The 27,184-nt window shown below is 51.0% G+C and overlaps 1 long non-coding RNA gene across 1 annotated transcript in view; it reads left to right on the plus strand.

The window, feature by feature from the left end:
* The first annotated feature begins 398 nt into the window (after positions 1-398).
* LOC144486165 (uncharacterized) overlaps positions 399-27,184 on the plus strand; it is a 41,222-nt gene continuing 14,436 nt past the window's right edge. The window contains exons 1-2 of the long non-coding RNA XR_013496229.1: positions 399-497; positions 914-1,052. This is a non-coding gene — a long non-coding RNA (uncharacterized LOC144486165). The remainder of the gene's footprint in view (positions 498-913; positions 1,053-27,184) is intronic.

The following is a 27,184-nucleotide window of genomic DNA, read 5'->3' on the forward strand; positions in this document are numbered from 1 at the left end:
ACTATCAGTCTCTGCTCAGTGACTCTGCGCTGTCGTGTGTGGTGAAGGCAGCCTTGGAGAACGCTTCCCCGAAGACTCACATTCCAACCGTTATTGTGTAAATTGAGTTATTGTCTCTGTCGGCCCTGTTTGTGAACACATCTCCCACTCCCCTGATCAAGGAGCAGTGCTCCGAAAGCTCGTGTCTTGTGCTGCCAAATAGACCTGTTGACCTTTAACCTGGTGCTGTGGCCCCGCCCCCCATCTCACACCGTCACAATGCCCGGCTGATTGACGGCAGCTCCGGACCAATAGGAGGAGAAGGGGGCGGGGCTGGATTACCGAGCAGGAGGGGCTAGTCCTCCAACCAATCGGAGTGAATGAGGGGCGGGGCTGGGAGTGGAGCATGCGCAGTGTGCGGGATGCCAATGGGTGATTTGATGTGCAGTCAGTCAGTGGAATGGCGGCTCGGGGGGAGCGATGGATCCGGCGGGTGGGCGGAGAGGATTCATAACCAGGTTTGTGTACAGCGGAAACTCAGAGAATAAAATCGCCGGTTCCCCGTTTGGACCCAGCGGGAGCCCAGTATTGTTCCCCGTTTCTGCCCCGAGTTCACCGCCGCCATGTTTCCAGCGGGGCTGTGCGCCTGCGCCGCCGCCATCTTTGTGAGGGGCAATGTGAAGTGAGCGTATGCCGAGTGCCATGTTTGTGAGGGGCAATGTCAGGAGAGCGCATGCCCAGTGCCATCTTGGTCTGGGTTTGACCAAAGGGCAGAGGTTAAAGGTGAGAGTGTTTCAGAGGGGATGTGGGGACAATGTTGAGGGGGGCTGAAGAAGGGGCTTGCAGCTCCGAAAGCTTGTTTGGCTTTTGCTACCAAATAAACCTGTTGGACTTTAACCTGGTGTTGTTAAACTTCTTACTGTGTCTTCCCCAGTCCAACGCCGGCATCTCCACATCATGACAGATTGTTGAGCAGACTGTGTTGCAAATCTGGAACTCGCTGCCTGAGTGGCTGTTGGAGGCAGGGACTCTCTGATTGAAGAAGCTTCTGGACAAACACATCAATACACAAGGTATCGTCGCTGATAGTCCAAGTACATTGATTGGACTCAATTGGTATTGAGGGGGCGAGTTGTGGGGGGAAGTGGGGCAAGGGGGAGGGGTTGAAGGGTGCGAGAGGTTGTGGGGAGTGGGTGAGGGGTTGTGGGGGGGGTTGAAGGTTGTGGGGAGGGGGTGAGGGGTTGCGGGGGGCAAGGGATGAGGGGTGGTGGGGGAAGGTAAGTTTGCTGATGACACAAAGGTTGGTGGATTTGTGGATAGCGATGAGGACCATCAGAGGATACAGCAGGATATCGATCAGTCCAAGACTTGGGCAGAGAGGTGGCAGATGGAGTTTCGTCCGGGCAAGTGTGAAGTAATGCATTTTGGAAGGTCTAACACAGATAGGAAACTTACAGTAAATGGCAGAACCCTTCAGAGTATTGATAGGCAGAGGGATCTGGGTTTCCAGGTACACAGGTCACTGAAAGCGGCAATGCAGCTGGAGAAGGTATTCAAGAAGGCATACGGCATGCTTGCCTTCATCGGCCGGGACATTGAGTTTAAAAATTGGCAAGTCGTGTTGCAGCTTTATAGAAGCTTAGTTAGACCGCACTTGGAATATAGTGTTCAATTCTGGTCGCCACACCAGCACAAGGATGTGGAGGCTTTGGAGAGGGAATAGAAAAGATTTACCAGGATGTGGTCTGGTCTGGAAATCAGCCTCCCACCATTCATTTGTTTATTTCTATGATTCAGGAATCCCAGTGGGTTGTGGCTGAGGCTTTTTTCCAAAGAGTGGGAGCTGAGAACTGAGCTCACACTGGAGACTCTGTGTCTTTTTTCACTGCACCGCCCCCCCTTGCTTTGCTTTGCTTTCAATCAATTTATTGTGTTCCCTCGCACTCTTTCCTGTCCCCATCACTCTCTTCACTATCACTCCCACGCACTCTCAATTTCTCTCTCCAGACCTTCATCCTCCCCCTGCCTCACTCATGCCCTTCAGAGACGGAAATCTGCCGTCCTTACCTGGTCTGGTCTACATGCCATTCCAGAGCCACAGCAACATGTCTGACTCTAAACTGTCCTCCCAAATTGCATAGCAAGCCATTTTGTTCAAGGGCACAGTGGGTTAACACTGCGGCCTCACAGTGACACGGTGACACAGTGGGTTAACACTGCTGCCTCACAGTGACACGGTGACACAGTGGGTTAACACTGCTCCCTCACGGTGACACAGTGGGTTAACACTGCTGCCTCACAGTGACACGGGTGACACAGTGGGTTAACGCTGCTGCCTCACAGCGACACGATGACACAGTGGGTTAACACTGCTGCCTCACAGTGACACGGTGACACAGTGGGTTAACACTGCTGTCTCACAGTGAAACGGTGACACAGTGGGTTAACACTGCTGTCTCACAGTGACACGGTGACACAGTGGGTTAACACTGCTGTCTCACAGTGAAACGGTGACACAGTGGGTTAACTCTGCTGTCTCACAGTGACACGGTGACACAGTGGGTTAACACTGCTGCCTCACAGTGACACGGTGGCACAGTGGGTTAACACTGCTGCCTCACAGTGACACGGTGACACAGTGGGTTAACACTGCTGCCTCACAGTGACACGGTGACACAGTGGGTTAACACTGCTGTCTCACAGCGACACAGTGGGTCAACACTGCTGCCTCACAGTGACACGGTGACACAGTGGGTTAACACTGCTCCCTCACAGTGACACAGTGGGTTAACACTGCTGTCTCACAGCGACACGGTGACACAGTGGTTAACACTGCTGCCTCACAGTGACACGGTGACACAGTGGGTTAACACTGCTGTCTCACAGCGACACGGTGACACAGTGGGTTAACACTGCTGCCTCACAGTGACACGGTGACACAGTGGGTTAACACTTCTGCCTCACAGCGACACGGTGACACAGTGGGTTAACACTGCTGCCTCACAGCGACACGGTGACACAGTGGTTAACACTGCTGTCTCACAGCGACACGGTGACACATTGGGTTAACACTGCTGCCTCACAGTGACACGGTGACACATTGGGTTAACACTGCTGCCTCACAGTGACACGGTGACACAGTGGGTTAACACTGCTGTCTCACAGTGACACGGTGACACAGTGGGTTAACACTGCTGCCTCACAGTGACACGGTGACACAGTGGGTTAACACTGCTGCCTCACAGTGACACGGTGACACAGTGGGTTAACACTGCTGCCTCACAGTGACACGGTGACAGTGGGTTAACACTGCTGCCTCACAGTGACACGGTGACACAGTGGGTTAACACTGCTGCCTCACAGTGACACGGTGACACAGTGGGTTAACACTGCTGCCTCACAGTGACACGGTGACACAGTGGGTTAACACTGCTCCCTCACAGTGACACAGTGGGTTAACACTGCTGTCTCACAGTGACACGGTGACACAGTGGGTTAACACTGCTGTCTCACAGCGACACGGTGACACAGTGGGTTAACACTGCTGCCTCACCGTGACACAGTGGGTTAACACTGCTGCCTCACAGTGACACGGTGACACAGTGGGTTAACACTGCTGTCTCACAGTGACACGGTGACACAGTGGGTTAACACTGCTGCCTCACAGTGACACGGTAGCACAGTGGGTTAACACTGCTGCCTCACAGTGACACGGTGACACAGTGGGTTAACACTGCTGTCTCACAGTGACACGGTGACACAGTGGGTTAACACTGCTGCCTCACAGTGACACGGTGACACATTGGGTTAACACTGCTGCCTCACAGTGACACGGTGACACAGTGGGTTAACACTGCTGTCTCACAGTGACACGGTGACACAGTGGGTTAAAACTGCTGCCTCACAGTGACACGGTGACACAGTGGGTTAACACTGCTGCCTCACAGTGACACGGTGACACAGTGGGTTAACAATGCTGCCTCACAGTGACACGGTGACAGTGGGTTAACACTGCTGCCTCACAGTGACACGGTGACACAGTGGGTTAACACTGCTGCCTCACAGTGACACGGTGACACAGTGGGTTGACACTGCTGCCTCACAGTGACACGGTGACACAGTGGGTTAACACTGCTCCCTCACAGTGACACAGTGGGTTAACACTGCTGTCTCACAGCGACACGGTGACACAGTGGGTTAACACTGCTGTCTCACAGCGACACGGTGACACAGTGGGTTAACACTGCTGCCTCACGGTGACACAGTGGGTTAACACTGCTGCCTCACAGTGACACGGTGACACAGTGGGTTAACACTGCTGTCTCACAGTGACACGGTGACACAGTGGGTTAACACTGCTGTCTCACAGTGACACGGTGACACAGTGGCTTAACACTGCTGCCTCACAGTGACACGGTGACACAGTGGGTTAACACTGCTGCCTCACAGTGACACGGTAGCACAGTGGGTTAACACTGCTGCCTCACAGTGACACGGTGACACAGTGGGTTAACACTGCTGTCTCACAGTGACACGGTGACACAGTGGGTTAACACTGCTGTCTCACAGTGACACGGTGACACAGTGGGTTAACACTGCTGTCTCACAGTGACACGGTGACACAGTGGGTTAACACTGCTGTCTCACAGTGACACGGTGACACAGTGGGTTAACACTGCTGTCTCACAGTGACACGGTGACACAGTGGGTTAACACTGCTGTCTCACAGTGACACGGTGACACAGTGGGTTAACACTGCTGTCTCACAGTGACACGGTGACACAGTGGGTTAACACTGCTGTCTCACAGTGACACGGTGACACAGTGGGTTAACACTGCTGTCTCACAGTGACACGGTGACACAGTGGGTTAACACTGCTGTCTCACAGTGACACGGTGGCACAGTGGGTTAACACTGCTGTCTCACAGTGACACGGTGGCACAGTGGGTTAACACTGCTGCCTCACAGCGACACGGTGACACAGTGGGTTAACACTGCTGTCTCACAGTGACACGGTGACACAGTGGGTTAACACTGCTGCCTCACAGTGACACGGTGACACAGTGGGTTAACACTGCTGCCTCACAGTGACACGGTGACACAGTGGGTTAACACTGCTGTCTCACAGTGACACGGTGGCACAGTGGGTTAACACTGCTGTCTCACAGTGACACGGTGACACAGTGGTTAACACTGCTGCCTCACGGTGACACAGTGGTTAACACTGCTGCCTCACAGTGACACGGTGACACAGTGGGTTAACACTGCTGTCTCACAGTGACACGGTGGCACAGTGGGTTAACACTGCTGTCTCACAGTGACACGGTGACACAGTGGGTTAACACTGCTGCCTCACGGTGACACAGTGGTTAACACTGCTGCCTCACAGTGACACGGTGACACAGTGGGTTAACACTGCTGCCTCACAGTGTCACGGTGACACAGTGGGTTAACACTGCTGCCTCACAGTGACACGGTGGCACAGTGGGTTAACACTGCTGCCTCACAGTGACACGGTGACACAGTGGGTTAACACTGCTGTCTCACAGTGACACGGTGACACAGTGGGTTAACACTGCTGCCTCACAGTGACACGGTGACACAGTGGGTTAACACTGCTGCCTCACAGTGACACGGTGACACAGTGGGTTAACACTGCTGCCTCACAGTGACACGGTGACACAGTGGGTTAACACTGCTGCCTCACAGCGACACGGTGACACAGTGGGTTAACACTGCTGTCTCACAGTGACACGGTGACACAGTGGGTTAACACTGCTGCCTCACAGTGACACGGTGACACAGTGGGTTAACACTGCTGTCTCACAGTGACACAGTGGGTTAACACTGCTGTCTCACAGTGACACAGTGGGTTAACACTGCTGCCTCACAGTGACACGGTGACACAGTGGGTTAACACTGCTGCCTCACTGTGACACAGTGGGTTAACACTGCTGTCTCACAGTGACACGGTGACACAGTGGGTTAACACTGCTGCCTCACAGTGACACGGTGGCACAGTGGGTTAACACTGCTGTCTCACAGCGACACGGTGACACAGTGGGTTAACACTGCTGTCTCACAGTGACACGGTGACACAGTGGGTTAACACTGCTGCCTCACAGTGACACGGTAGCACAGTGGGTTAACACTGCTGCCTCACAGTGACACGGTGACACAGTGGGTTAACACTGCTGCCTCACTGTGACACAGTGGGTTAACACTGCTGTCTCACAGTGACACGGTGACACAGTGGGTTAACACTGCTGCCTCACAGTGACACGGTGACACAGTGGGTTAACACTGCTGTCTCACAGTGACACGGTGACACAGTGGGTTAACACTGCTGTCTCACAGTGACACGGTGACACAGTGGGTTAACACTGCTGTCTCACAGTGACACGGTGACACAGTGGGTTAACACTTCTGCCTCACAGCGACACGGTGACACAGTGGGTTAACACTGCTGCCTCACAGTGACACGGTGTCACAGTGGTTAACACTGCTGCCTCACAGCGACACGGTGACACAGTGGGTTAACACTGCTGCCTCACAGTGACACGGTGACACAGTGGGTTAACACTGCTGCCTCACAGTGACACGGTGACACAGTGGGTTAACACTGCTGCCTCACAGCGACACGGTGACACAGTGGGTTAACACTGCTGCCTCACAGTGACACGGTGACACAGTGGGTTAACGCTGCTGTCTCACAGTGACACGGTGACACAGTGGTTAACACTGCTGCCTCACAGTGACACGGTGGCACAGTGGGTTAACACTGCTGTCTCACAGTGACACGGTGACACAGTGGGTTAACACTGCTGCCTCACAGTGACATGGTTACACGGTGGGTTAACACTGCTGTCTCACAGTGACACGATGACACAGTGGGTTAACACTGCTGCCTCACAGTGACATGGTGACACAGTGGGTTAACACTGCTGTCTCACAGTGACACGGTGACACAGTGGGTTAACACTGCTCCCTCACAGTGACACGGTGACACAGTGGGTTAACACTGCTGCCTCACAGTGACACGGTGACACAGTGGGTTAACACTGCTGCCTCACAGTGACACGGTGACACAGTGGGTTAACACTGCTGCCTCACAGTGACACGGTGACACAGTGGGTTAACACTGCTGCCTCACAGTGACATGGTTACACAGTGGGTTAACACTGCTGTCTCACAGTGACACGGTGACACAGTGGGTTAACACTGCTGCCTCACAGTGACACGGTGACACAGTGGGTTAACACTGCTGCCTCACAGTGACACGGTGACACAGTGGGTTAACACTGCTGCCTCACAGTGACACGGTGACACAGTGGGTTAACACTGCTGCCTCACAGCGACACGGTGACACAGTGGGTTAACACTGCTGTCTCACAGTGACACGGTGACACAGTGGGTTAACACTGCTGCCTCACAGTGACACGGTGACACAGTGGGTTAACACTGCTGTCTCACAGTGACACAGTGGGTTAACACTGCTGTCTCACAGTGACACAGTGGGTTAACACTGCTGCCTCACAGTGACACGGTGACACAGTGGGTTAACACTGCTGCCTCACTGTGACACAGTGGGTTAACACTGCTGTCTCACAGTGACACGGTGACACAGTGGGTTAACACTGCTGCCTCACAGTGACACGGTGGCACAGTGGGTTAACACTGCTGCCTCACAGTGACACGGTGACACAGTGGGTTAACACTGCTGCCTCACAGTGACACGGTAGCACAGTGGGTTAACACTGCTGCCTCACAGTGACACGGTGACACAGTGCGTTAACACTGCTGCCTCACTGTGACACAGTGGGTTAACACTGCTGTCTCACAGTGACACGGTGACACAGTGGGTTAACACTGCTGCCTCACAGTGACACGGTGACACAGTGGGTTAACACTGCTGTCTCACAGTGACACGGTGACACAGTGGGTTAACACTGCTGCCTCACAGTGACACGGTGACACAGTGGTTAACACTGCTGCCTCACAGCGACACGGTGACACAGTGGGTTAACACTGCTGCCTCACAGTGACACGGTGACACAGTGGGTTAACACTGCTGCCTCACAGTGACACGGTGACACAGTGGGTTAACACTGCTGCCTCACAGCGACACGGTGACACAGTGGGTTAACACTGCTGCCTCACAGTGACACGGTGACACAGTGGGTTAACGCTGCTGTCTCACAGTGACACGGTGACACAGTGGTTAACACTGCTGCCTCACAGTGACACGGTGGCACAGTGGGTTAACACTGCTGTCTCACAGTGACACGGTGACACAGTGGGTTAACACTGCTGCCTCACAGTGACATGGTTACACGGTGGGTTAACACTGCTGTCTCACAGTGACACGATGACACAGTGGGTTAACACTGCTGCCTCACAGTGACATGGTGACACAGTGGGTTAACACTGCTGTCTCACAGTGACACGGTGACACAGTGGGTTAACACTGCTCCCTCACAGTGACACGGTGACACAGTGGGTTAACACTGCTGCCTCACAGTGACACGGTGACACAGTGGGTTAACACTGCTGCCTCACAGTGACACGGTGACACAGTGGGTTAACACTGCTGCCTCACAGTGACATGGTTACACAGTGGGTTAACACTGCTGCCTCACAGTGACACGGTGACACAGTGGGTTAACACTGCTGCCTCACAGTGACACGGTGACACAGTGGGTTAACACTGCTGCCTCACAGTGACATGGTTACACAGTGGGTTAACACTGCTGCCTCACAGTGACATGGTTACACAGTGGGTTAACACTGCTGTCTCACAGTGACGCAGTGGCACAGTGGGTTAACACTGCTGCCTCACAGCGACACGGTGACACAGTGGGTTAACACTGCTGTCTCACAGTGACACGGTGACACAGTGGTTAACATTGCTGCCTCACAGTGACACGGTGACACAGTGGGTTAACACTGCTGCCTCACAGTGACACGGTGACACAGTGGTTAACACTGCTGCCTCACAGCGACACGGTGACACAGTGGGTTAACACTGCTGTCTCACAGTGACACGGTGACACAGTGGGTTAACACTGCTGCCTCACAGTGACACGGTGACACAGTGGGTTAACACTGCTGCCTCACAGTGACACGGTGACACAGTGGGTTAACACTGCTGTCTCACAGTGACACGGTGGCACAGTGGGTTAACACTGCTGTCTCACAGTGACACGGTGACACAGTGGTTAACACTGCTGCCTCACGGTGACACAGTGGTTAACACTGCTGCCTCACAGTGACACGGTGACACAGTGGGTTAACACTGCTGTCTCACAGTGACACGGTGGCACAGTGGGTTAACACTGCTGTCTCACAGTGACACGGTGACACAGTGGGTTAACACTGCTGCCTCACGGTGACACAGTGGTTAACACTGCTGCCTCACAGTGACACGGTGACACAGTGGGTTAACACTGCTGCCTCACAGTGACACGGTGACACAGTGGGTTAACACTGCTGCCTCACAGTGACACGGTGGCACAGTGGGTTAACACTGCTGCCTCACAGTGACACGGTGACACAGTGGGTTAACACTGCTGTCTCACAGTGACACGGTGACACAGTGGGTTAACACTGCTGCCTCACAGTGACACGGTGACACAGTGGGTTAACACTGCTGCCTCACAGTGACACGGTGACACAGTGGGTTAACACTGCTGCCTCACAGTGACACGGTGACACAGTGGGTTAACACTGCTGCCTCACAGCGACACGGTGACACAGTGGGTTAACACTGCTGTCTCACAGTGACACGGTGACACAGTGGGTTAACACTGCTGCCTCACAGTGACACGGTGACACAGTGGGTTAACACTGCTGTCTCACAGTGACACAGTGGGTTAACACTGCTGTCTCACAGTGACACAGTGGGTTAACACTGCTGCCTCACAGCGACACGGTGACACAGTGGGTTAACACTGCTGCCTCACTGTGACACAGTGGGTTAACACTGCTGTCTCACAGTGACACGGTGACACAGTGGGTTAACACTGCTGCCTCACAGTGACACGGTGGCACAGTGGGTTAACACTGCTGTCTCACAGCGACACGGTGACACAGTGGGTTAACACTGCTGTCTCACAGTGACACGGTGACACAGTGGGTTAACACTGCTGCCTCACAGTGACACGGTAGCACAGTGGGTTAACACTGCTGCCTCACAGTGACACGGTGACACAGTCGGTTAACACTGCTGCCTCACTGTGACACAGTGGGTTAACACTGCTGTCTCACAGTGACACGGTGACACAGTGGGTTAACACTGCTGCCTCACAGTGACACGGTGACACAGTGGGTTAACACTGCTGTCTCACAGTGACACGGTGACACAGTGGGTTAACACTGCTGTCTCACAGTGACACGGTGACACAGTGGGTTAACACTGCTGTCTCACAGTGACACGGTGACACAGTGGGTTAACACTTCTGCCTCACAGCGACACGGTGACACAGTGGGTTAACACTGCTGCCTCACAGTGACACGGTGTCACAGTGGTTAACACTGCTGCCTCACAGCGACACGGTGACACAGTGGGTTAACACTGCTGCCTCACAGTGACACGGTGACACAGTGGGTTAACACTGCTGCCTCACAGTGACACGGTGACACAGTGGGTTAACACTGCTGCCTCACAGCGACACGGTGACACAGTGGGTTAACACTGCTGCCTCACAGTGACACGGTGACACAGTGGGTTAACGCTGCTGTCTCACAGTGACACGGTGACACAGTGGTTAACACTGCTGCCTCACAGTGACACGGTGGCACAGTGGGTTAACACTGCTGTCTCACAGTGACACGGTGACACAGTGGGTTAACACTGCTGCCTCACAGTGACATGGTTACACGGTGGGTTAACACTGCTGTCTCACAGTGACACGATGACACAGTGGGTTAACACTGCTGCCTCACAGTGACATGGTGACACAGTGGGTTAACACTGCTGTCTCACAGTGACACGGTGACACAGTGGGTTAACACTGCTCCCTCACAGTGACACGGTGACACAGTGGGTTAACACTGCTGCCTCACAGTGACACGGTGACACAGTGGGTTAACACTGCTGCCTCACAGTGACACGGTGACACAGTGGGTTAACACTGCTGCCTCACAGTGACACGGTGACACAGTGGGTTAACACTGCTGCCTCACAGTGACATGGTTACACAGTGGGTTAACACTGCTGTCTCACAGTGACACGGTGACACAGTGGGTTAACACTGCTGCCTCACAGTGACACGGTGACACAGTGGGTTAACACTGCTGCCTCACAGTGACACGGTGACACAGTGGGTTAACACTGCTGCCTCACAGTGACACGGTGACACAGTGGGTTAACACTGCTGCCTCACAGCGACACGGTGACACAGTGGGTTAACACTGCTGTCTCACAGTGACACGGTGACACAGTGGGTTAACACTGCTGCCTCACAGTGACACGGTGACACAGTGGGTTAACACTGCTGTCTCACAGTGACACAGTGGGTTAACACTGCTGTCTCACAGTGACACAGTGGGTTAACACTGCTGCCTCACAGTGACACGGTGACACAGTGGGTTAACACTGCTGCCTCACTGTGACACAGTGGGTTAACACTGCTGTCTCACAGTGACACGGTGACACAGTGGGTTAACACTGCTGCCTCACAGTGACACGGTGGCACAGTGGGTTAACACTGCTGCCTCACAGTGACACGGTGACACAGTGGGTTAACACTGCTGCCTCACAGTGACACGGTAGCACAGTGGGTTAACACTGCTGCCTCACAGTGACACGGTGACACAGTGGGTTAACACTGCTGCCTCACTGTGACACAGTGGGTTAACACTGCTGTCTCACAGTGACACGGTGACACAGTGGGTTAACACTGCTGCCTCACAGTGACACGGTGACACAGTGGGTTAACACTGCTGTCTCACAGTGACACGGTGACACAGTGGGTTAACACTGCTGCCTCACAGTGACACGGTGACACAGTGGTTAACACTGCTGCCTCACAGCGACACGGTGACACAGTGGGTTAACACTGCTGCCTCACAGTGACACGGTGACACAGTGGGTTAACACTGCTGCCTCACAGTGACACGGTGACACAGTGGGTTAACACTGCTGCCTCACAGCGACACGGTGACACAGTGGGTTAACACTGCTGCCTCACAGTGACACGGTGACACAGTGGGTTAACGCTGCTGTCTCACAGTGACACGGTGACACAGTGGTTAACACTGCTGCCTCACAGTGACACGGTGGCACAGTGGGTTAACACTGCTGTCTCACAGTGACACGGTGACACAGTGGGTTAACACTGCTGCCTCACAGTGACATGGTTACACGGTGGGTTAACACTGCTGTCTCACAGTGACACGATGACACAGTGGGTTAACACTGCTGCCTCACAGTGACATGGTGACACAGTGGGTTAACACTGCTGTCTCACAGTGACACGGTGACACAGTGGGTTAACACTGCTCCCTCACAGTGACACGGTGGCACAGTGGGTTAACACTGCTGCCTCACAGTGACACGGTGACACAGTGGGTTAACACTGCTGCCTCACAGTGACACGGTGACACAGTGGGTTAACACTGCTGCCTCACAGTGACATGGTTACACAGTGGGTTAACACTGCTGCCTCACAGTGACACGGTGACACAGTGGGTTAACACTGCTGCCTCACAGTGACACGGTGACACAGTGGGTTAACACTGCTGCCTCACAGTGACATGGTTACACAGTGGGTTAACACTGCTGTCTCACAGTGACGCAGTGGCACAGTGGGTTAACACTGCTGCCTCACAGCGACACGGTGACACAGTGGGTTAACACTGCTGTCTCACAGTGACACGGTGACACAGTGGTTAACATTGCTGCCTCACAGTGACACGGTGACACAGTGGGTTAACACTGCTGCCTCACAGTGACACGGTGACACAGTGGTTAACACTGCTGCCTCACAGCGACACGGTGACACAGTGGGTTAACACTGCTGCCTCACAGTGACACGGTGACACAGTGGTTAACACTGCTGCCTCACAGTGACACGGTGGCACAGTGGGTTAACACTGCTGTCTCACAGTGACACGGTGACACAGTGGGTTAACACTGCTGCCTCACAGTGACATGGTTACACGGTGGGTTAACACTGCTGTCTCACAGTGACACGATGACACAGTGGGTTAACACTGCTGCCTCACAGTGACATGGTGACACAGTGGGTTAACACTGCTGTCTCACAGTGACACGGTGACACAGTGGGTTAACACTGCTCCCTCACAGTGACACGGTGACACAGTGGGTTAACACTGCTGCCTCACAGTGACACGGTGACACAGTGGGTTAACACTGCTGCCTCACAGTGACACGGTGACACAGTGGGTTAACACTGCTGCCTCACAGTGACACGGTGACACAGTGGGTTAACACTGCTGCCTCACAGTGACATGGTTACACAGTGGGTTAACACTGCTGTCTCACAGTGACACGGTGACACAGTGGGTTAACACTGCTGCCTCACAGTGACACGGTGACACAGTGGGTTAACACTGCTGCCTCACAGTGACACGGTGACACAGTGGGTTAACACTGCTGCCTCACAGTGACACGGTGACACAGTGGGTTAACACTGCTGCCTCACAGCGACACGGTGACACAGTGGGTTAACACTGCTGTCTCACAGTGACACGGTGACACAGTGGGTTAACACTGCTGCCTCACAGTGACACGGTGACACAGTGGGTTAACACTGCTGTCTCACAGTGACACAGTGGGTTAACACTGCTGTCTCACAGTGACACAGTGGGTTAACACTGCTGCCTCACAGTGACACGGTGACACAGTGGGTTAACACTGCTGCCTCACTGTGACACAGTGGGTTAACACTGCTGTCTCACAGTGACACGGTGACACAGTGGGTTAACACTGCTGCCTCACAGTGACACGGTGGCACAGTGGGTTAACACTGCTGCCTCACAGTGACACGGTGACACAGTGGGTTAACACTGCTGCCTCACAGTGACACGGTAGCACAGTGGGTTAACACTGCTGCCTCACAGTGACACGGTGACACAGTGGGTTAACACTGCTGCCTCACTGTGACACAGTGGGTTAACACTGCTGTCTCACAGTGACACGGTGACACAGTGGGTTAACACTGCTGCCTCACAGTGACACGGTGACACAGTGGGTTAACACTGCTGTCTCACAGTGACACGGTGACACAGTGGGTTAACACTGCTGCCTCACAGTGACACGGTGACACAGTGGTTAACACTGCTGCCTCACAGCGACACGGTGACACAGTGGGTTAACACTGCTGCCTCACAGTGACACGGTGACACAGTGGGTTAACACTGCTGCCTCACAGTGACACGGTGACACAGTGGGTTAACACTGCTGCCTCACAGCGACACGGTGACACAGTGGGTTAACACTGCTGCCTCACAGTGACACGGTGACACAGTGGGTTAACGCTGCTGTCTCACAGTGATACGGTGACACAGTGGTTAACACTGCTGCCTCACAGTGACACGGTGGCACAGTGGGTTAACACTGCTGTCTCACAGTGACACGGTGACACAGTGGGTTAACACTGCTGCCTCACAGTGACATGGTTACACGGTGGGTTAACACTGCTGTCTCACAGTGACACGATGACACAGTGGGTTAACACTGCTGCCTCACAGTGACATGGTGACACAGTGGGTTAACACTGCTGTCTCACAGTGACACGGTGACACAGTGGGTTAACACTGCTCCCTCACAGTGACACGGTGACACAGTGGGTTAACACTGCTGCCTCACAGTGACACGGTGACACAGTGGGTTAACACTGCTGCCTCACAGTGACACGGTGACACAGTGGGTTAACACTGCTGCCTCACAGTGACATGGTTACACAGTGGGTTAACACTGCTGCCTCACAGTGACACGGTGACACAGTGGGTTAACACTGCTGCCTCACAGTGACACGGTGACACAGTGGGTTAACACTGCTGCCTCACAGTGACATGGTTACACAGTGGGTTAACACTGCTGCCTCACAGTGACATGGTTACACAGTGGGTTAACACTGCTGTCTCACAGTGACGCAGTGGCACAGTGGGTTAACACTGCTGCCTCACAGCGACACGGTGACACAGTGGGTTAACACTGCTGTCTCACAGTGACACGGTGACACAGTGGTTAACATTGCTGCCTCACAGTGACACGGTGACACAGTGGGTTAACACTGCTGCCTCACAGTGACACGGTGACACAGTGGTTAACACTGCTGTCTCACAGTGACGCAGTGGCACAGTGGGTTAACACTGCTGTCTCACAGTGACGCAGTGGCACAGTGGGTTAACACTGCTGCCTCACAGCGCCAGTGAATTGCGTTCGATTCTCGGCTTTGGTCACTGTCTGTGTGGAGTTTTCACGTTCTCCCCGTGTCTGCAGGGGTTTCCTCCGGGTGCAGCGTATAATGTGACCTCAGTATTGTAATTTTGGAATTCTGCAATCACCCTGTGTACACAAAGATCACCAAAATAGTGGGATTTTTAAAATTCAGCTTTCTCACAGTGGATCTTACCTCTCTCAGTTTCTGCAGGATTGCTGTAATGTCGAAAATGACAGCAGGCATATAAATTGGAAATATTTTATTTTTGAGTAAATGTTTACAGACATCGACACACCGAGAGAATGAGGCAGAGAGAAAGAGAATGCGACAAACAGAGATAGAATCAGACTGAGAGAGAGACTGAGACTGACAGAGAATCAGACTGAGAGAGAGATTGAGACTGACAGAGAATCAGACTGAGAGAGAGACTGAGACTGACAGAGAATCAGACTGAGAGAGAGACTGAGACTGACAGAGAATCAGACTGAGAGAGAGATTGAGACTGACAGAGAATCAGACTGAGAGAGAGACTGAGACTGACAGAGAATCAGACTGAGAGAGAGATTGAGACTGACAGAGAATCAGACTGAGAGAGAGACTGAGACTGACAGAGAATCAGACTGAGAGAGAGACTGAGACTGACAGAGAATCAGACTGAGAGAGAGACTGAGACTGACAGAGAATCAGACTGAGAGAGACTGAGACTGACAGAGAATCAGACTGAGAGAGAGATTGAGACTGACAGAGAATCAGACTGAGAGAGAGACTGAGACTGACAGAGAATCAGACTGAGAGAGAGACTGAGACTGACAGAGAATCAGACTGAGAGAGAGACTGAGACTGACAGAGAATCAGACTGAGAGAGAGACTGAGACTGACAGAGAATCAGACTGAGAGAGAGACTGAGACTGACAGAGAATCAGACTGAGAGAGAGACTGAGACTGACAGAGAATCAGACTGAGAGAGAGACTGAGACTGACAGAGAATCAGTCTGAGAGAGCGTGGGAAAAAGAGACTGAGACACGATCCCAACACGACCCTCAGAATTAATTTGGAGGGTGTGTCCCTCATTGAAGCCCCCTCCCACTAACAGCCTCAGTTTAACCCACCACATCCAGCTGTTTCCACATCCGCCTCGTTTCTCCTCTCCCTCTCTCTCTCTCTCCACCTGTTTCTGCTGCATTTGTTGTCATGTTGGAATCTGTGAAGAAACCACATTTCCACCACTGTTTTCACAATCTCTCTCTCTGTCACCTTTCCTTCATCTCCTTCAATCACAAAGATACACAAAGGGACGCAGAGAGAGCGAGAGAGCGAGTAAAACCCTCAATAACATCCCAAAAGAAGAATTAAAGAGGCTGCTACAGTTTTTATTGAATCATTCATCCCATCCAATTTAGCACAGACACTGTTTGGGGATGAAGCAAATGGAGGAGGCTTCCTGAGGGCCCTGTGAGATTAGAGCTTGAATTGAGGCCTAGTCACAGAGGCTGCAATAAAACTTGGGCCAAAGAGCTGGATTCGCTCCACTCCAGTGAAACACAACAATCCTGAAAGCTGGAGTGACAGAGGCAGTGATATTAAACCCCTGTCCTGACCCCCTGCCCCTGGCAATTCTCCAATTCACACCACCCCATCTAAAAACACAATCCGGACTCTGGAATTGGGAACAAGCCATTTCCAAGGCCGGGGAATTTTAATTTCATCCCTCCCTCCTCCTTCCCAAGTGTTTTACAGTCACTGAGCCAGTTCCATTTTAAATTTGCATGTTTACAAGTTGGAGTTCAGGAAAGGCAGCTGGTTATTGATGCACAGCCAGATCCCATGGGCAATAATTTGACGATATCCGGACGGGACAAAGGGGAGAAATTTAATTCTCCCAGCTTCATGCCTGGTGTAATCCTCCCACCCAGACGCTGAACGCCACGTATATTCCGAGTATGAATAGACAACATCTCAGTCACAGAAAGAGATAAACTCCCCTCTTTAAACTGGGAACAAGCTGTGTCCATTCCTTGGAGACTTTTGAAAATCAGCCTCCCAACATTTATTTATTTGTTTATTCAGTTGTTTAATTCTGTAAATCAGGAATCCCAGAGGGCTGTGACTGAGACTTTTTTCTCCAGAGACAGGGAGCTGGGCACTGAGTCCATAACTCCACAGGTCCTTAAAGGTGACGTCACAGGTGGAGAAGGTAGTGAATAAGGCATATGGCATGCTTGCCTTTATTGGACGGGGCATAGAGTATAAAAGTTGGGGTCTGAAGTTGCGGTTCTATACAACGTTGACTAGGCCACATTTGGAACACTGCATCCAGTTCTGGTCGCCACACTACCAGAAGGACGTGGAGGCTTTGGACAGAGTACAGAGGAGGTTTACCAGGATGTTGCCTGGGATGGAGGGTATTAGCTATGAGGAGAGATTGAGTAAACTGGGATTGTTCTCCCTGGAAAGACGGAGGTTGAGGGGCGACCTAGTAGAAGTTTTCAAAATTATGAAGGGCATAGATAGGGTGAACAGGTGGAAGCATTTTCCCAGGTCAGAAATGACAAACACAAGGGGTCACAAGTTCGGGTAAGGGGGGCAAGGTTCAAGACAGATATACGGGCGATGTATTTTACACAGAGGGTGGTGGGGGCCTGGAATGTTCGACCAAGCAAGGTGGTTGAGGCAGACACGCTCGGATCATTTAAGACTTATCTAGATAGCCACATGATTGCTACCTGTGCCACGTGCCAGTGAGGGTAAGAGTAGGATGCTCGGACGGATGAACACGTGGCTGAGGAACTGGTGTAGGAGGTAGGGTTCCAGATTTCTAGGTCACTGGGACCTCTTCTGGGGCAGGTGGGACCGGTACAAGAGAGACGGGATGCACCTGAACTACAAGGGGACCAATATACTTGCAGGGTGGTTTGCCAGTGTTATTGGGGAGCGTTTAAACTAGATTTGCAGGGGGATGGGAACCAGAGTGCCAGAACAGATAGTGGAGCAGGGGTGAAAGTAAATGATGTTAATAGTTCATGAAATATCACAAATAGAAGGGTTGTGTGTGGTGGTAATAATCTTCTGAGGTGTGTCTATTTCAATGCCAGGAGTATTGTGGGGAAGGCAGATGAGCTGAGGGCGTGGAATGACACATGGAATTATGACATTATAGCCATCAGTGAAACTTGGCTGCAGGAGGGGCAGGACTGGCAGCTCAATGTTCCAGGGTTCCAATGTTTCAGGCGGGATAGAGGCAGAGGGATGAAGGGTGGGGGGTGGTATTGCTAGTCAGGGAAACTGTTACAGCAGTGCTCAGGCAGGACAGATTCGAGGGTTTGTCTCCCGAGGCCATATGGGTGGTATGACCACATTAATGGGGTTGTATTATAGACCACCCAATAGTCAGCGAGAATTGGAGGAGCAAATCTGCAGAGAGATAGCAGACAACTGCAGGAAACATAAAGTTGTGATCGGAGGGGATTTTAATTTTCCCCATATAGATTGGGACTCCCATACTGTTAAAGGTCTAGACGGATTAGAGTTTGTAAAACGTGTTCAGGAAAATTTTCTAAATCAATATATAGAGGTGCCAACCAGAGAGGATGCAAAATTAGATTTCCTTTTAGGAAACGAGTTAGGACAAGTGACGGAAGTGTGTGTAGGGGAACACTTTGGTTCCAGTGATCATAACGCCATTAGTTTCAACTTGAGATCCTAAATGAATTCTTTGCGTCGGTATTCACAAAGGAGATTGATGTGTTGATTGGGAGTGTCTCGGAGGGGACTGTTGACCCGTTAGAGAAAATCTCCATTACAAGAACATAAGAACATAAGAAATAGGAGCAGGAGTAGGCCATCTAGCCCCTCGAGCCTGCCCCGCCATTCAATAAGATCATGGCTGATCTGACGTGGATCAGTACCACTTACCCGCCTGATCCCCATAACCCTTAATTCCCTTACCGCTCAGGAATCCGTCCATCCGCGCTTTAAACATATTCAGCGAGGTAGCCTCCACCACCTCAGTGGGCAGAGAATTCCAGAGATTCACCACCCTCTGGGAGAAGAAGTTCCTCCTCAATTCTGTCTTAAACCGACCCCCCTTTATTTTGAGGCTGTGTCCTCTAGTTTTAACTTCCTTACTAAGTGGAAAGAATCTCTCCGCCTCCACCCTATCCAGCCCCGCATTATCTTATAAGTCTCCATAAGATCCCCCCTCATCCTTCTAAACTCCAACGAGTACAAACCCAATCTCCTCAGCCTCTCCTCATAATCCAAACCCCTCATCTCCGGTATCAACCTGGTGAACCTTCTCTGCACTCCCTCCAATGCCAATATATCCTTCCTCATATAAGGGGACCAATACTGCACACAGTATTCCAGCTGCGGCCTCACCAATGCCCTGTACAGGTGCATCAAGACATCCCTGCTTTTATATTCTATCCCCCTCGCGATATAGGCCAACATCCCATTTGCCTTCTTGATCACCTGTTGTACCTGCAGACTGGGCTTTTGCGTCTCATGCACAAGGACCCCCAGGTCCCTTTGCACGGTAGCATGTTTTAATTTGTTTCCATTGAGATAGTAATCCCACTTGTTATTATTTCCTCCAAAGTGTATAACCTCGCATTTCTCAACGTTATACTCCATTTGCCATATCCTCGCCCACTCACTCAGCCTGTCCAAATCTCTCTGCAGATCTTCTCCGTCCTCCACACGATTCACTTTTCCACTTATCTTTGTGTCGTCTGCAAACTTCGTTACCCTACACTCCGTCCCCTCCTCCAGATCATCTATATAAATGGTAAACAGTTGCGGCCCGAGTACCGATCCCTGCGGCACGCCACTAGTTACCTTCCTCCAACCGGAAAAACACCCATTTATTCCGACTCTTTGCTTCCTGTCGGATAGCCAGTCCCCAATCCACTTTAACACACTACCCCCAACTCCGTGTGCCCGAATCTTCTTCAGCAGCCTTTTATGGGGCACCTTATCAAACGCCTTTTGGAAATCCAAAAACACCGCATCCACCGGTTCTCCTCCATCAACCGCCCTCGTCACATCTTCATAAAAATCCAACATGTTCGTCAAGCACGACTTTCCCCTCATGAATCCAAGAGAGGAAGTGTTAGGTTTTTTAGGGAACATTAAAACTGACAAAGCCCCAGGGCCTGATGGCATCTATGCTCGACTGCTCAGGGAGACGAGAGATGAAGTAGCTGGGCCTCTGACGGAAATCTTTGTCGCTTCTTTGGACACGGGTGAGGTCCCTGAGGATTGGAGGATAGCGAATGTGGTCCCGTTGTTTAAGAAGGGTAGCAGGGATAACCCAGGAAATTATAGGCCGGTGAGCTTGACGTCCGTGGTAGGGAAGTTGTTGGAGAGGATTCTTAGAGACAGGATGTATGTGCATTTAGAACTGAACAATCTCATTAGTGACAGACAGCATGGTTTTGTAAGAGGGAGGTCGTGCCTTACACATTTGGTGGAGTGTTTTGCGGAAGTGACAAAAACGGTTGATGAAGGAAGGGCCGTGGATGTCGTCTATATGGATTTCAGTAAGGCATTTGACAAAGTTCCACATGGCAGGTTGGTTAAGAAGGTTAGGGCTCATGGGATACAAGGAGAAGTGGCGAGATGGGTGGAGAACTGGCTTGGCCACAGGAGACAGAGGGTAGTGGTCGAAGGGTCTTTTTCCGGCTGGAGATCTGTGACCAGTGGTGTTCCGCAGGGCTCTGTACTGGGGCCTCTGCTATTTGTGATAAAAATACATGATTTGGAAGAAGGTGTAACTGGTGTAATCAGCAAGTTTGCGGATGACACGAAGATGGCTGGACTTGCGGACAGCGAAGAGCATTGTCGGGCAATACAGCAGGACTTATCTAGACAGCTATATGAATGGAGTGGGAATGGAGGGATACAAAAGAGTGGTCTAGTTTGGACCAGGGAGCGGCGCGGGCTAATTGTTCCTGGTTTCTCGTTTCAAGGCTTCATTCTATGATCATCTTGCTGGTGCCAGTACAGAGTGAGACTGCGGATAGTTGGGAACCTGTCTCGGGGGCAGGGAATTCATATGGTGTTCGTGGAAGTGGAAATGACTAGGGTTGGGAAGCATTTTCCGATCGGGGCCATTGTGATCTCCTGGACTCGTTTCGATCGCCTCAGGGGGTCGGAGAGGAATTTCCCAGATTTTCTTTCCCCATATTGGCCCTGGGGTTTTTCACTCTGGGTTTTCGCCTCTCCCTGGAGATCACATGGTCTGGAATGGGGGGGTGGGGGTGAGTTAATAGGTTGTAATGAACAAAGCATCGTAGCTGTGAGGGACAGCTCGGTGGATAGGATATTGGTATGTAGATAGGCTGGAAAATTGGGCGGGGATCCTGGATTCAGGATTCAATCCTGGACCGGGGAGCGGCGCGGGCTTGGGGGGCCGAAGGGCCTGTTCCTGTGCTGTATTGTTCTTTGTTCTTTGTTCTTTGATATAGATAGGCTGGAAAATTGGGCGGAGAGGTGGCAGATGGAGTTTAATCCGGATGAATGCAAAGTGATGCATTTTGGAAGAAATAATGTAGGGAGGAGTTATAGAATAAATGGCAGAGTCATCAGGAGTATAGAAACACAGAGGGACCTAGGTGTGCAAGTCCACAAATCCTTGAAGGTGGCAACACTGGTGGAGAAGGTGGTGAAGAAGGCATATGGTATGCTTGCCTTTATAGGACGGGGTATAGAGTATAACAGCTGGAGTCTGATGATGGAGCTGTATAGAACGCTGGTTAGCCCACATTTGGAGTACTGCGTCCAGTTCTGGTCGCCGCACTACCAGAAGGACGTGGAGGCATTGGAGAGAGTGCAGAGAAGGTTTACCAGGATGTTGCCTGGTATGGAGGGTCTTAGCTATGAGGAGAGATTGGGTAAACTGGGGTTGTTCTCCCTGGAAAGACGGAGAATGAGGGGAGATCTAATAGAGGTGTACAAGATTATGAAGGGTATAGAAAGTGTGAACAGTGGGAAGCTTTTTCCCAGGTCGGAGGTGCCGATCACGAGGGGTCACGGGCTCAAGGTGAGAGGGGCGAAGTATAACTCAGATATCAGAGGGACGTTTTTTACACAGAGGGTGGTGGGGGCCTGGAATGCGCTGCCAAGTAGGGTGATGGAGGCAGGCACGCTCACATCGTTTAAGACTTACCTGGATAGTCACATGAGCAGTCTGGGAATGGAGGGATACAAACGATTGGTCCAGTTGGACCAAGGAGCGGCATAGGCTTGGAGGGCCGAAGGGCCTGTTTCCTGTGCTGTACTGTTCTTTGTTCTTTATGACTACATTAATGGGGTTGTATTATAGACCACCCAATAGTCAGCGAGAATTGGAGGAGCAAATCTGCAGAGAGATAGCAGACAACTGCAGGAAACATAAAGTTGTGATCGGAGGGGATTTTAATTTTCCACATCTAGATCGGGATTCCCATACTGTTAAAGGTCTAGACGGGTTAGAGATTGTAAAATGTGTTCAGGAAAATTTTCTAAATCAATATATAGAGGTACCAACCAGAGAGGATGCAAAATTAGATTTCCTTTTAGGAAACGAGTTCGGACAAGTGACAGAGGTGTGTGTAGGGGAACACTTTGGTTCCAGTGATCATAACGCCATTAGTTTCAACTTGAGATCCTAAATGAATACTTTGCGTCGGTATTCACAAAGGAGAGGGATGTGTTGACTGGGAGTGTCTCGGAGGGGACTGTTGACCCGTTGGAGAAAATCTCCATTACAAGGGAGGAAGTGTTAGGTTTTTTTAGGGAATATAAAGACTGACAAATCCCCAGGGCCTGATGGAATCTATCCAAGGCTGCTCAGGGGGACGAGAGATGAAATCGCTGGGCCTCTGACGCAAATCATTGTCTCGTCACTGGACACAGGTGAGGTCCCAGAGGATTGGAGGATAGCTAATGTGGTCCTGTTATTTAAGAAAGGTAGGAAGGATAAGCCGGGAAATTATAGGCCGTTGAGCTTGACGTCCGTGGTAGGGAAGTTGTTGGAGAAGATTCTTAGAGATAGGATGTATGCGCATTTAGAAAGGTATAAACTCATTCACGATAGTCAGCATGGTTTTGTGAGAGGGAGGTCATGCCTCACTGACCTGGTGGAGTTTTTTGAAGAAGTGACTAGAATGGTTGACGAGGGAAGGGTCGTGGATGTCGTCTATATGGACTTTAGTAAAGCGTTTGAAAAAGTCTCTCATGGCAGGTTGGTGCAAAAGATTGTATTTCATGGGATAAAGGGGGAGGTGGCTCGATGGGTGGAGAACTGGCTGGGTCACAGAAGACAGAGGGTGGTCGTGGAAGGGTCTTTTTCCGGCTGGAGGCCTGTGATTAGTGGTGTTCCGCAGGGCTCTGTATTGGGACCTCTGCTGTTTGTGATTTATATAAACGATCTGGAAGAAGGTGTAACTGGGGTGGTCAGTAAGTTTGCGGACAACACGAAAATGGCTGGACATGCAGATAGTGAGGAACATTGTCAGAGGCTACAGAAGGATATAGATAGGCTGGAAATTTGGGCAAAGAAGTGGCAGATGGAGTTCAATCCTGATAAATGCGAAGTGATGCATTTTGGTGGAACTAACGTAAGGGGAGCTATATGATAAATGGCAGAACCATAAAGGGTGTAGATACGCAGTAGGACCTGGGTGTGCAAGTCCACAGATCCTTGAAGGTGATGTCACAGGTGGAGAAGGTAGGGAATAAGGCATAGGGCATGCTTGCCTTTATAGGACAGGGCATAGAGTATAAAAGTTGGGGTCTGATATTGCAGATGTATAGAACGTTGGTTCGGCCGCATTTGGAATACTGCATCCAGTTCTGGTCGCCACACTACCAGAAGGACGTGGAGGCTTTGGAGAGAGTACAGAGGAGGTTAACCAGAATGTTGCCTGGTATGGAGGGGCTTAGCTATGAGGAGAGATTGGGTAAACTGGGGTTGATCTCACTGGAAAGATGGAGGATGAGGGGTGAACTGATAGAGGTGTATAAAATTATGAAAGGATTAGATAGGGTGAACGGTGGGAAGCTTTTTCCCAGATCGGTGCTTACGTTCACAAGGGGTCATAGGTTCAAGGTGAGGGGGGGGGGGGGGGGTGGAGGTTTAACAGGGATATCCGAAGGACGTATTTTACACAGAGGGTGGTGGGGGCCTGGACTGCGCTGCCGGGCAAGGTGATGGAGGCGGACACACTGGGAATGTTTGAGACTTATCTAGACAGACATATGAACGGAGTGGGAATGGAGGGATACAAAATAATGGTCTAGTTTGGACCAGAGAGCGGCGCGGGCTTGGAGGGCCCACGGGCCTGTTCCTGTGCTGTATCGTTCTTTGTTCTTTGTTTTGTTCTTGGTCATGGATGAAGATAGATCTGGTCCTCGGGTTGAGGTTCTAAACCGGAAAAAGGCCAAATTTGAAGAAATGAGAAAGGATCTAAAAAGCGTGGATTGGGACAGGCTCTTCTCTGGCAAGGATGTGATTGGTAATTGGGAGGCCTTCAAAGGAGAAATTGTGAGAGTGCAGAGTTTGTATGTTCCTGTCAGGACTAAAGGCAAAGTGAATAAGAATAAGGAACCTTGGTTCTCGAAGGATATTGGAACTCTGATGAAGAAGAAGAGAGAGATGTATGACATGTATCGGCAACAGGGAGCAAATAAGATGCTTGAGGAGTATAAAAAGTGCAAGAAACTACTTCAGAAAGAAATCAGGAGGGCTAAACGAAGACATGAGGTTGCTTTGGCAGACAAGGTGAAGGATAATCCTAAGAGCTTCTGCAGGTGTATTAAGAGCAAAAGGATAGTAAGGGATAAAATTGGTCCTCTTGAATATCAGAGTGGTCGGCTATGTACGGAACCGAAAGAAATGGGGGAGATATTAAATGGGCGTTTTGCATCCGTATTTACTAAGGAAACTGGCATGGACTCTCTGGAAATAAGGCAAATAAGTAGGGAGGTCCTGGAACCGATACAGATTAAAGGGGAGGAGGTGCTTGCTGTTTCGAGGCAAATCAGAGTTGATAAATCCCCAGGACCGGACAGGGTATTCCCTCGGACCTTGAAGGAGTCTAATGTTGAAATTGCAGGGGCCCTGGAAGATATATTTAAAATGTCGGTATCCACGGGGTGAGTTGTTGGATGATTGGAAGATAGGTCATGTTGTTCCGTTGTTTAAAAAAGGCTCAAAACGTAATGCGGGAAATTATAGGCCGGTAGGTTTGACGTCAGCAGGAGGTAAATTAATGGAAGGAATACGAAGAGATAGGATCGACAAATAATTGGATAGACAGGGACTTATTAGGGAGAGTCAACATGGCTTTGTGCGTGGTAGGTCATGTTTGACCAATCTATTAGAGTTTTTCGAGGAGGTTACCAGGAAAGTGGATGAAGGGAAGGCAGTGGATGTTGTCTACATGGAATTCAGTAAGGCCTTTGACAAAGTCCCACATGGGAGGTTAGTTAGGAAGTTTCAGTCGCGAGGGAAACATGGAGAGGTCGTAAACTTGCTTAGACACTGGCTCAATGGAAGAAGCCAGAGAGTGGTAGTGGAGGATTGCTTCTCTGAGTGGAGGCCTGTGACTAGTGGTGTGCCACAGGGATCAGTGCTGGGTCCATTGTTGTTTGTCATCTAAATCAATGATCTGGATGATAATGTGGTAAATTGGATCAGCAAATTTGCTGACGATACAAAGATTGGAGGTGTCGTGGACATTGAGGAAGGTTTTCAAAGCTTGCAGAGGGATTTGCTCGCAAAATGGGCTGCAAAATGGCAGATGGAGTTTAATGCAGACAAGTGTGAGGTGTTGCACTTTGGAAGGACAAACCAAGGTAGAACATACAAGGTAAATGGTAGGACACTGAAGAGTGCAGTAGAACAGAGGGATCTGGGAATATAGATACATAATACATAAAAGTGGCGTCACAGGTAGTTAAGGCCGGAAAGAGTGCTTTTGGTACATTGGCCTTTACAAATCAAAGTATTGAGTATACGAGTTGGAATGTTATGGTGAGGTTGTATAAGACATTGGTGAGGCCGAATTTAGAGTATTGTGAGCAGTTTTGGGCACCTAATTACAGGAAGGATATTAATAAGGTTGAAAGAGTGCAGAGAAGGTTTACAAGGATGTTGCCGGGACTTGAGAAACTGAGTTACAGAGAAAGGTTGAATACGTGAGGACTTTATTCCCTGGAGCAGAGACAAATGAGGGGAGATTTGATGGAGGTGTATAAAATTGTGATGGATATAGATAGAGTGAATGGAAGCAGGCTTTTTCCACTGAGGCTAGGGGAGAAAAAAACTAGAGGATGTGGGTTAAGGGTGAAGGGGGAAAAGTTTGAAGGGAACATCAGGGGGCAGGGGGCTTCTTCACACAGAGAGTGGTGCGAGTGTGGAATGAGCTGTCAGATGAAGTGGTGAATGCGGGCTCACTTTTACCATTTAAGAAAAACTTGGACATGTACATGGATGAGAGGTGTGTGGAGGGATATGGTCCAGGTGCAGGTCAGTGGGACTCGGCAGAACAATGGTTCGGCACAGGCAAGAAGGACCAAAAGGTCTGTTTCTGTGCTGTAATGTTCTATGGTTCTCGGTTCTAACAAGCTGGGAATAGATCGGGGCAGGCTTGGAGGGCCGAAGGGCCTTTTCCTGTGCTTAATTGTTCTTTGTTCTGAGCCCACACTGGACACCGCCCCCCCCCCCCCCAGATCCTGTGTCTCATCCCACCATCTCACTTCAACCCTCTGTTTTGCTGTCAATGTCTGTATTCCCCTTACCCCCGCTCT

Source organism: Mustelus asterias, unplaced genomic scaffold, assembly GCF_964213995.1.
Source record: "Mustelus asterias unplaced genomic scaffold, sMusAst1.hap1.1 HAP1_SCAFFOLD_291, whole genome shotgun sequence".
Lineage (NCBI taxonomy): Eukaryota > Metazoa > Chordata > Chondrichthyes > Carcharhiniformes > Triakidae > Mustelus > Mustelus asterias.